We start from the raw sequence: 12,644 nt of genomic DNA on the forward strand, positions 1-12,644 counted from the left end.
GCTCCCAGGCCGGGCAAAGTCTGGCCGTGTGCGGGGTGGATGATCCCTGCTCCGCCTCACGCGAGTTCGAGACCGGCTGGGTGCCCTTTTATCCATGAGGAACTGCACTGCACTACAAACCTACTCAATACCATACTATCACTGCATTATAATATGACAAGGTGACAGTTCGCAATGGATTTATTGAGTTTTTTAAGCTTGTGGATGCAATTTTGATTTTTGAATATCCATTAGCCAAAGAGTAGGAGATATCATTTATACTGCTCAAAGCCCAAAAACAACTTATGAATGTCACTGTAGTTGACAATGCTTTTCATACACCCCAGATGGGCCTTGAACCCACAATCCCTGGCTTAGGAGGCCAGTGCCTTATCCATTAGGCCACTGGGGCTCCAATTTAACAGATGTAACATATTTAAGCGAAGTTCTCTAAAAAATATCGCACTGCAATCTGGCAATTGTAAAGAAAACAGGATTGCCTGGAGATGCTGGGGATTAAACCCTGGACCTCATACATGCAAAGCATGCGCTCTACCACTGAGCTACATCCCCTTGATTACAGATGCCATAGTAGTCTGTATAGGATGGTCAAAAGCAATGTGCTACTAGATTCAAAGGTAATGTGGAAAGGGGAGCTTGCACTGAAGATCGGCTTCCATCATCCAACACATTACTGACTAGCTTGATAAATTCTGATTAAAATCCCCTTCAATGCAAGTAAAAATGTCCTAGCAGAGCATGGCTTCAGTCCATTGACCTCTGGGTTATGGGCCCAGCACGCTTCCGCTGCACCACTCTGCTGAATGCTTACAATGATGGGACTCGAAAGATAAAAATAAAAAAAATTGGACAACTGAGTAGTAGTAGTAGGTTTGAGATGGGCCGGTAATTATTTAGCACTGTGGCATCAAGACTGCTCTTCTTTAAGAGAGGCTTAATGACCGCAGTTTTAAGGCTCTTGGGAATATTCCAGATCCAAGCAACATGTTGACTTTTTGAGTGATTGGAGCCAACAGACTGCTCACCGTAGACTTTAAAAATCTAGTAGGCAATGCATAAAGGCAGCATGTAGTGGAACTCAGACTTGTGGTGATCTCTTGGACAGTTTTGTCAGCCACAAATGCAAAATGGGTTAACTCCAGTTGTCTAGCTGGCTGCGTGCTTGTTATCTGCAAATAATGGTATTTTTAATGTTCTGAACTGAGTCTTGCAAAGAAGACTGCAAACTCATTGCACCTGGAGAAATACAGAAACCATCAGACAAAGTAACATTTACCACACTGTAATTTGAAATGTTAACCCGCTTTGTCATTAGCAGGTCCAGAGTGTGCCCTTTACCCTTGGTGGGGCCACTCAGGTGCTGAGTAAGACCAAAGCTTCTGAGGACAGCGCCAAGCTCTTTAGAAGAAGACGAGGTTGAGCGGGGCGTGAAGGAAGGAAGGAACAGTCACTCACGTACGGGAAACTCCTACCAAGCAGTGGCCAGCCTATAGCACACTGGGATTCTGTGGTAATTGAACCAAGTTTAGCAGTTCCTTTCATCAGTTAATAACACAAGCAGGCTTTCCTATTTACCAATGTAGATAACAGGGGTTACAACAGTGACTCTGGTGGGTCTCGAACTCACAGCCTTTGAATGCCTTTGCAACTTTTGTCTGATTCCCCTTTTTCACAAAAGCAAAACAGTCATCTGAAAACGGTCTACATCAATCATTCCTTACCATCAAACTGAGAAACAAGGAGTGAAAAGAGTGCATTTACTCTGTTTATTCAGGGATACTGTTCAATCTATAATTGCAAAATAGCTCTTTCGGGTGATATGTTTTTCTGTACATGTAAACAACTGATTTGCTTGAAAGGCTATCATGAAGGCACTGCTGGGATTTACTAGACAGGCACTTTGACCAACTAAGCCACAGCGCCTCTAAAATGTTACTCCAACCTGTTTCAGGTAGATATTCAGCAAACAATGTTACCTCGTGGATTTTGCCTGCGATAGCTCTTCCAAAATAGCTTGTCGTCCCTGAGTAGGCTCTAACCACCAACCTCCCGGTTAATAGACGAGTGCGCTGGCCAATTGCGCCACAGAGACATCCAGCCCAGTTGACAAAATATTTGCGACTCGGGAAGCCGCAACATCTTTTTTTTTTTGAAAGCGAGCCAGCAACATTCGAAAGTTCAGCCCCTGTCCAATCAACTGTGTTTAATGGAGAGCGAGGGCATCAATCTTTCTACCTTTGAGCTAAATCCCCTGTACCAATGTAGCTACAAAAAAAACTGGAAGTCTTTCAATCAATCGACTCTCGCCAATTTATTGCGCACTCAATATATTGCAGTTAATCTGGATATTGAGGAAAAATTGCAAGATAATGTTATTTGACATAATGCCGATGTATTTGCTTACTTTTTCAAGCACACTTGGCAATAAACCTCGTTCAGCAGTGCCTTTTATCAGATAGTAAAGCGCGCAGACTTTCCATTGTAAAAAACAAAACTGTTCTCTCACTATTAGCGACTCTAACCCACAACCTTTGAAAGCCCTTGCAACTAATGCCTAGAAGTCCAATGCACTATCCATTGCGCCACAGAGCCCATACATCCTTGAGTGATGCTCATTTCCACAAACGCAAAACACGGTTTTCATCCAAAATGGGTCTACGTCAGTCATTCCTTGCCAACAAACTGAGAATCAAAAAGTGAAAAGAGTGCAGTTAATCTGTGTGTGCAGGGATACTTTTCCATCTCTTATTCCAATTTGTAACAGCAGCGCATTTTCTGTTATTGTAAATAATTTGCACGCCTGAATGGACAACTGTAACCCTCTCCATAGCCCGGTATACATTATATCTCAACAGGAACATCCATCTCCGTGACAATAAAGCAGCAGAACCTTGGCCCATCTTCAAAGGACTCTTGGCCGCACACCTCCGACACCTCCACATGGCAGCAGAGCACCGGTTCATCACCCACCTCGTCCCCCACAACACCCTGATCCACCTTATACCCTCTGGAAACCTGGACATCATCTTCTGATCCCGGCATCACCCCCCCAACCACGGCATCACCCCCCATCACTGAAGAAAGTTTGAAGAATGATTGTGTGTTTGATTTTCTGTAATTTTTTGTCTCTTCTCCCCCTGCCCTTGTGTATTACCATTCCCTTGCACTTGTGTGTGATGTTTGTCTGTACAATTATGTAAATATATGTAAATACTTGTAAGATGTTTTTGATAATAAAAGATAAAAAAAAAAAAATAATGGACAACTGAGTAGTAGTAGAAGGTTTGAGATGGGCCGGTAATTATTTAGCACTGTGGCATCAAGACTGCTCTTCTTTAAGAGAGGCTTAATGACCGCAGTTTTAAGGCTCTTGGGAATATTCCAGATCCAAGCAACATGTTGACTTTTTGAGTGATTGGAGCCAACAGACTGCTCACCGTAGACTTTAAAAATCTAGTAGGCAATGCATAAAGGCAGCATGTAGTGGAACTCAGACTTGTGGTGATCTCTTGGACAGTTTTGTCAGCCAAAAATGCAAAATGGGTTAACTCCAGTTGTCTAGCTGGCTGCGTGCTTGTTATCTGCAAATAATGGTATTTTTAATGTTCTGAACTGAGTCTTGCAAAGAAGACTGCAAACTCAATGCACCTAGAGAAATACAGAAACCATCAGACAAAGTAACATTTACCACACTGTAATTTGAAATATTAACCCGCTTTGTCATTAGCAGGTCCAGAGTGTGCCCTTTGCCCTTGGTGGGGCCACTCAGGTGCGGAGTAAGACCAAAGCTTCTGAGGACAGCGCCAAGCTCTTTAGAAGAAGACGAGGTTGAGCGGGGCGTGAAGGAAGGAAGGAACAGTCACTCACGTACGGGAAACTCCTACCAAGCAGTGGCCAGCCTATAGCACACTGGGATTCTGTGGTAATTGAACCAAGTTTAGCAGTTCCTTTCATCAGTTAATAACACAAGCAGGCTTTCCTATTTACCAATGTAGATAACAGGGGTTACAACAGTGACTCTGGTGGGTCTCGAACTCACAGCCTTTGAATGCCTTTGCAACTTTTGTCTGATTCCCCTTTTTCACAAAAGCAAAACAGTCATCCGAAAACGGTCTGCATCAATCATTCCTTACCAACAAACTGAGAAACAAGGAGTGAAAAGAGTGCATTTACTCTGTTTATTCAGGGATACTTTTTAATCTCTAATTGCAAAATAGCTCTTTCGGGTGATATGATTTTCTGTACATGTAAACAACTGATTTGCTTGAAAGGCTATCATGAAGACACTGCTGGGATTTACTAGACAGGCACTTTGACCAACTAAGCCACAGCGCCTCTAAAATGTTACTCCAACCTGTTTCAGGTAGATATTCAGCAAACAATGTTACCTCGTGGATTTTGCCTGCGATAGCTCTTCCAAAATAGCTTGTCGTCCCTGAGTAGGCTCTAACCACCAACCTCCCGGTCAACAGCCGAGCGCGCTGGCCAATTGCGCCACAGAGACATCCAGCCCAGTTGACAAAATATTTGCGACTCGGGAAGCCGCAACATCTTTTTTTTTTTTAAAGCGAGCCAGCAACATTCGAAAGTTCAGCCCCTGTCCAATCAACTGTGTTTAATGGAGAGCGAGGGCATCAATCTTTCTACCTTTGAGCTAAATCCCCTGTACCAATGTAGCTATAAAAAAAATGGAAGTCTTTCAATCAATCGACTCTCACCAATTTATTGCGCACTCAATATACTGCAGTTAACCTGGATATTGAGGAAAAATTGCAAGATAATGTTATTTGACATAATGCCGATGTATTTGCTTACTTTTTCAAGCACACTTGGCAATAAACCTCGTTCAGCAGTGCCTTTTATCAGATAGTAAAGCGCGCAGACTTTTCATTGTAAAAAACAAAACTGTTCTCTCACTATTAGCGACTCTAACCCACAACCTTTGAAAGCCCTTGCAACTAATGCCTAGAAGTCCAATGCGCTATCCATTGCGCCACAGAGCCCATACATCCTTGAGTGATGCTCATTTCCACAAACGCAAAACACGGTTTTCATCCAAAATGGGTGTACGTCAGTCATTCCTTGCCAACAAACTGAGAATCAAAAAGTGAAAAGAGTGCAGTTAATCTGTGTGTGCAGGGATACTTTTCCATCTCTTATTCCAATTTGTAACAGCAGCGCATTTTCTGTCATTGTAAATAATTTGCACGCCTGAATGGACAACTGTAACCCTCTCCATAGCCCGGTATACATTATATCTCAACAGGAACATCCATCTCCGTGACAATAAAACAGCAGAACCTTGGCCCATCTTCAAAGGACTCTTGGCCGCACACCTCCGACACCTCCACATGGCAGCAGAGCACCGGTTCATCACCCACCTCATCCCCCACAACACCCTGATCCACCTTATACCCTCTGGAAACCTGGACATCATCTTCTGACCCCGGCATCACCACGGCATCCACGGCATCACCCCCCATCACTGAAGAAAGTTTGAAGAATGATTGTGTGTTTGATTTTCTGTAATTTTTTGTCTCTTCTCCCCCTGCCCTTGTGTATCCCATTCCCTTGCACTTGTGTGTGATGTTTGTCTGTACAATTATGTAAATATATGTAAATACTTGTAAGATGTTTTTGATAATAAAAGATAAAAAAAATAAAATAATGGACAACTGAGTAGTAGTAGTAGGTTTGAGATGGGCCGGTAATTATTTAGCACTGTGGCATCAAGACTGCTCTTCTTTAAGAGAGGCTTAATGACCGCAGTTTTAAGGCTCTTGGGAATATTCCAGATCCAAGCAACATGTTGACTTTTTGAGTGATTGGAGCCAACAGACTGCTCACCGTAGACTTTAAAAATCTAGTAGGCAATGCATAAAGGCAGCATGTAGTGGAACTCAGACTTGTGGTGATCTCTTGGACAGTTTTGTCAGCCAAAAATGCAAAATGGGTTAACTCCAGTTGTCTAGCTGGCTGCGTGCTTGTTATCTGCAAATAATGGTATTTTTAATGTTCTGAACTGAGTCTTGCAAAGAAGACTGCAAACTCATTGCACCTGGAGAAATAAAGAAACCATCAGACAAAGTAACATTTACCACACTGTAATTTGAAATGTTAACCCACTTTGTCATTAGCAGGTCCAGAGTGTGCCCTTTGCCCTTGGTGGGGCCACTCAGGTGCTGAGTAAGACCAAAGCTTCTGAGGACAGCGCCAAGCTCTTTAGAAGAAGACGAGGTTGAGCGGGGCGTGAAGGAAGGAAGGAACAGTCACTCACGTACGGGAAACTCCTACCAAGCAGTGGCCAGCCTATAGCACACTGGGATTCTGTGGTAATTGAACCAAGTTTAGCAGTTCCTTTCATCAGTTAATAACACAAGCAGGCTTTCCTATTTACCAATGTAGATAACAGGGGTTACAACAGTGACTCTGGTGGGTCTCAAACTCACAGCCTTTGAATGCCTTTGCAACTTTTGTCTGATTCCCCTTTTTCACAAAAGCAAAACAGTCATCCGAAAACGGTCAACATCAATCATTCCTTACCATCAAACTGAGAAACAAGGAGTGAAAAGAGTGCATTTACTCTGTTTATTCAGGGATACTGTTCAATCTATAATTGCAAAATAGCTCTTTCGGGTGATATGTTTTTCTGTACATGTAAACAACTGATTTGCTTGAAAGGCTATCATGAAGGCACTGCTGGGATTTACTAGACAGGCACTTTGACCAACTAAGCCACAGCGCCTCTAAAATGTTACTCCAACCTGTTTCAGGTAGATATTCAGCAAACAATGTTACCTCGTGGATTTTGCCTGCGATAGCTCTTCCAAAATAGCTTGTCGTCCCTGGGTGGGCTCAAACCTCCAACCTCCCGGTCAACAGCCGAGCGCACTGGCCAATTGCGCCACAGAGACATCCAGCCCAGTTGACAAAATATTTGCGACTCGACAAGCCGCAACATCTTTTTTTTTTTGAAAGCGAGCCAGCAACATTCGAAAGTTCAGCCCCTGTCCAATCAACTGTGTTTAATGGAGAGCGAGGGCATCAATCTTTCTACCTTTGAGCTAAATCCCCTGTACCAATGTAGCTACAAAAAAAACTGGAAGTCTTTCAATCAATCGACTCTCGCCAATTTATTGCGCACTCAATATATTGCAGTTAATCTGGATATTGAGGAAAAATTGCAAGATAATGTTATTTGACATAATGCCGATGTATTTGCTTACTTTTTCAAGCACACTTGGCAATAAACCTCGTTCAGCAGTGCCTTTTATCAGATAGTAAAGCGCGCAGACTTTCCATTGTAAAAAACAAAACTGTTCTCTCACTATTAGCGACTCTAACCCACAACCTTTGAAAGCCCTTGCAACTAATGCCTAGAAGTCCAATGCACTATCCATTGCGCCACAGAGCCCATACATCCTTGAGTGATGCTCATTTCCACAAACGCAAAACACGGTTTTCATCCAAAATGGGTCTACGTCAGTCATTCCTTGCCAACAAACTGAGAATCAAAAAGTGAAAAGAGTGCAGTTAATCTGTGTGTGCAGGGATACTTTTCCATCTCTTATTCCAATTTGTAACAGCAGCGCATTTTCTGTTATTGTAAATAATTTGCACGCCTGAATGGACAACTGTAACCCTCTCCATAGCCCAGTATATATTATATCTCAACAGGAACATCCATCTCCGTGACAATAAAACAGCAGAACCTTGGCCCATCTTCAAAGGACTCTTGGCCGCACACCTCCGACACCTCCACATGGCAGCAGAGCACCGGTTCATCACCCACCTCGTCCCCCACAACACCCTGATCCACCTTATACCCTCTGGAAACCTGGACATCATCTTCTGATCCCGGCATCACCCCCCCAACCACGGCATCACCCCCCATCACTGAAGAAAGTTTGAAGAATGATTGTGTGTTTGATTTTCTGTAATTTTTTGTCTCTTCTCCCCCTGCCCTTGTGTATCCCATTCCCTTGCACTTGTGTGTGATGTTTGTCTGTACAATTATGTAAATATATGTAAATACTTGTAAGATGTTTTTGATAATAAAAGATAAAAAAAATAAAATAATGGACAACTGAGTAGTAGTAGAAGGTTTGAGATGGGCCGGTAATTATTTAGCACTGTGGCATCAAGACTGCTCTTCTTTAAGAGAGGCTTAATGACCGCAGTTTTAAGGCTCTTGGGAATATTCCAGATCCAAGCAACATGTTGACTTTTTGAGTGATTGGAGCCAACAGACTGCTCACCGTAGACTTTAAAAATCTAGTAGGCAATGCATAAAGGCAGCATGTAGTGGAACTCAGACTTGTGGTGATCTCTTGGACAGTTTTGTCAGCCAAAAATGCAAAATGGGTTAACTCCAGTTGTCTAGCTGGCTGCGTGCTTGTTATCTGCAAATAATGGTATTTTTAATGTTCTGAACTGAGTCTTGCAAAGAAGACTGCAAACTCAATGCACCTAGAGAAATACAGAAACCATCAGACAAAGTAACATTTACCACACTGTAATTTGAAATATTAACCCGCTTTGTCATTAGCAGGTCCAGAGTGTGCCCTTTGCCCTTGGTGGGGCCACTCAGGTGCGGAGTAAGACCAAAGCTTCTGAGGACAGCGCCAAGCTCTTTAGAAGAAGACGAGGTTGAGCGGGGCGTGAAGGAAGGAAGGAACAGTCACTCACGTACGGGAAACTCCTACCAAGCAGTGGCCAGCCTATAGCACACTGGGATTCTGTGGTAATTGAACCAAGTTTAGCAGTTCCTTTCATCAGTTAATAACACAAGCAGGCTTTCCTATTTACCAATGTAGATAACAGGGGTTACAACAGTGACTCTGGTGGGTCTCGAACTCACAGCCTTTGAATGCCTTTGCAACTTTTGTCTGATTCCCCTTTTTCACAAAAGCAAAACAGTCATCCGAAAACGGTCTGCATCAATCATTCCTTACCAACAAACTGAGAAACAAGGAGTGAAAAGAGTGCATTTACTCTGTTTATTCAGGGATACTTTTTAATCTCTAATTGCAAAATAGCTCTTTCGGGTGATATGATTTTCTGTACATGTAAACAACTGATTTGCTTGAAAGGCTATCATGAAGACACTGCTGGGATTTACTAGACAGGCACTTTGACCAACTAAGCCACAGCGCCTCTAAAATGTTACTCCAACCTGTTTCAGGTAGATATTCAGCAAACAATGTTACCTCGTGGATTTTGCCTGCGATAGCTCTTCCAAAATAGCTTGTCGTCCCTGAGTAGGCTCTAACCACCAACCTCCCGGTTAATAGACGAGTGCGCTGGCCAATTGCGCCACAGAGACATCCAGCCCAGTTGACAAAATATTTGCGACTCGGGAAGCCGCAACATCTTTTTTTTTTTTAAAGCGAGCCAGCAACATTCGAAAGTTCAGCCCCTGTCCAATCAACTGTGTTTAATGGAGAGCGAGGGCATCAATCTTTCTACCTTTGAGCTAAATCCCCTGTACCAATGTAGCTATAAAAAAAATGGAAGTCTTTCAATCAATCGACTCTCACCAATTTATTGCGCACTCAATATACTGCAGTTAATCTGGATATTGAGGAAAAATTGCAAGATAATGTTATTTGACATAATGCCGATGTATTTGCTTACTTTTTCAAGCACACTTGGCAATAAACCTCGTTCAGCAGTGCCTTTTATCAGATAGTAAAGCGCGCAGACTTTTCATTGTAAAAAACAAAACTGTTCTCTCACTATTAGCGACTCTAACCCACAACCTTTGAAAGCCCTTGCAACTAATGCCTAGAAGTCCAATGCGCTATCCATTGCGCCACAGAGCCCATACATCCTTGAGTGATGCTCATTTCCACAAACGCAAAACACGGTTTTCATCCAAAATGGGTGTACGTCAGTCATTCCTTGCCAACAAACTGAGAATCAAAAAGTGAAAAGAGTGCAGTTAATCTGTGTGTGCAGGGATACTTTTCCATCTCTTATTCCAATTTGTAACAGCAGCGCATTTTCTGTCATTGTAAATAATTTGCACGCCTGAATGGACAACTGTAACCCTCTCCATAGCCCGGTATACATTATATCTCAACAGGAACATCCATCTCCGTGACAATAAAACAGCAGAACCTTGGCCCATCTTCAAAGGACTCTTGGCCGCACACCTCCGACACCTCCACATGGCAGCAGAGCACCGGTTCATCACCCACCTCATCCCCCACAACACCCTGATCCACCTTATACCCTCTGGAAACCTGGACATCATCTTCTGACCCCGGCATCACCACGGCATCACCCCCCATCACTGAAGAAAGTTTGAAGAATGATTGTGTGTTTGATTTTCTGTAATTTTTTGTCTCTTCTCCCCCTGCCCTTGTGTATCCCATTCCCTTGCACTTGTGTGTGATGTTTGTCTGTACAATTATGTAAATATATGTAAATACTTGTAAGATGTTTTTGATAATAAAAGATAAAAAAAATAAAATAATGGACAACTGAGTAGTAGTAGTAGGTTTGAGATGGGCCGGTAATTATTTAGCACTGTGGCATCAAGACTGCTCTTCTTTAAGAGAGGCTTAATGACCGCAGTTTTAAGGCTCTTGGGAATATTCCAGATCCAAGCAACATGTTGACTTTTTGAGTGATTGGAGCCAACAGACTGCTCACCGTAGACTTTAAAAATCTAGTAGGCAATGCATAAAGGCAGCATGTAGTGGAACTCAGACTTGTGGTGATCTCTTGGACAGTTTTGTCAGCCACAAATGCAAAATGGGTTAACTCCAGTTGTCTAGCTGGCTGCGTGCTTGTTATCTGCAAATAATGGTATTTTTAATGTTCTGAACTGAGTCTTGCGAAGATGACTGCAAACTCATTGCACCTGGAGAAATACAGAAACCATCAGACAAAGTAACATTTACCACACTGTAATTTGAAATGTTAACCCGCTTTGTCATTAGCAGGTCCAGAGTGTGCCCTTTACCCTTGGTGGGACCACTCAGGTGCTGAGTAAGACCAAAGCTTCTGAGGACAGCGCCAAGCTCTTTAGAAGAAGACGAGGTTGAGCGGGGCGTGAAGGAAGGAAGGAACAGTCACTCACGTACGGGAAACTCCTACCAAGCAGTGGCCAGCCTATAGCACACTGGGATTCTGTGGTAATTGAACCAAGTTTAGCAGTTCCTTTCATCAGTTAATAACACAAGCAGGCTTTCCTATTTACCAATGTAGATAACAGGGGTTACAACAGTGACTCTGGTGGGTCTCAAACTCACAGCCTTTGAATGCCTTTGCAACTTTTGTCTGATTCCCCTTTTAAACAAAAGCAAAACAGTCATCCGAAAACGGTCAACATCAATCATTCCTTACCATCAAACTGAGAAACAAGGAGTGAAAAGAGTGCATTTACTCTGTTTATTCAGGGATACTGTTCAATCTATAATTGCAAAATAGCTCTTTCGGGTGATATGTTTTTCTGTACATGTAAACAACTGATTTGCTTGAAAGGCTATCATGAAGGCACTGCTGGGATTTACTAGACAGGCACTTTGACCAACTAAGCCACAGCGCCTCTAAAATGTTACTCCAACCTGTTTCAGGTAGATATTCAGCAAACAACGTTACCTCGTGGATTTTGCCTGCGATAGCTCTTCCAAAATAGCTTGTCGTCCCTGGGTGGGCTCAAACCTCCAACCTCCCGGTCAACAGCCGAGCGCACTGGCCAATTGCGCCACAGAGACATCCAGCCCAGTTGACAAAATATTTGCGACTCGACAAGCCGCAACATCTTTTTTTTTTTGAAAGCGAGCCAGCAACATTCGAAAGTTCAGCCCCTGTCCAATCAACTGTGTTTAATGGAGAGCGAGGGCATCAATCTTTCTACCTTTGAGCTAAATCCCCTGTACCAATGTAGCTACAAAAAAAACTGGAAGTCTTTCAATCAATCGACTCTCGCCAATTTATTGCGCACTCAATATATTGCAGTTAATCTGGATATTGAGGAAAAATTGCAAGATAATGTTATTTGACATAATGCCGATGTATTTGCTTACTTTTTCAAGCACACTTGGCAATAAACCTCGTTCAGCAGTGCCTTTTATCAGATAGTAAAGCGCGCAGACTTTCCATTGTAAAAAACAAAACTGTTCTCTCACTATTAGCGACTCTAACCCACAACCTTTGAAAGCCCTTGCAACTAATGCCTAGAAGTCCAATGCACTATCCATTGCGCCACAGAGCCCATACATCCTTGAGTGATGCTCATTTCCACAAACGCAAAACACGGTTTTCATCCAAAATGGGTCTACGTCAGTCATTCCTTGCCAACAAACTGAGAATCAAAAAGTGAAAAGAGTGCAGTTAATCTGTGTGTGCAGGGATACTTTTCCATCTCTTATTCCAATTTGTAACAGCAGCGCATTTTCTGTTATTGTAAATAATTTGCACGCCTGAATGGACAACTGTAACCCTCTCCATAGCCCGGTATACATTATATCTCAACAGGAACATCCATCTCCGTGACAATAAAGCAGCAGAACCTTGGCCCATCTTCAAAGGACTCTTAGCCGCACACCTCCGACACCTCCACATGGCAGCAGAGCACCGGTTCATCACCCACCTCGTCCCCCACAACACCCTGATCCACCTTATACCCTCTG

At 43.0% G+C, this 12,644-nt stretch overlaps 2 non-coding genes across 2 annotated transcripts; both read right to left on the bottom strand.

The window, feature by feature from the left end:
* Positions 1–318: 318 nt before the first annotated feature.
* trnar-ccu (transfer RNA arginine (anticodon CCU)) lies at positions 319–391 on the bottom strand. Its single transcript has one exon. It is a non-coding gene; the product is annotated as a tRNA-Arg (tRNA).
* An 89-nt stretch (positions 392–480) lies between these two features.
* On the bottom strand, positions 481–552 carry trnaa-ugc (transfer RNA alanine (anticodon UGC)). The gene has a single exon. It is a non-coding gene; the product is annotated as a tRNA-Ala (tRNA).
* Between the last annotated feature and the right edge of the window lie 12,092 nt (positions 553–12,644).

The sequence above is a fragment of the Eucyclogobius newberryi genome, unplaced genomic scaffold (assembly GCF_026437365.1).
Source record: "Eucyclogobius newberryi isolate DKJ021-1_F unplaced genomic scaffold, fEucNew1.0.hap1 SCAF_14, whole genome shotgun sequence".
NCBI classification, from domain to species: Eukaryota; Metazoa; Chordata; class Actinopteri; order Gobiiformes; family Gobiidae; genus Eucyclogobius; species Eucyclogobius newberryi.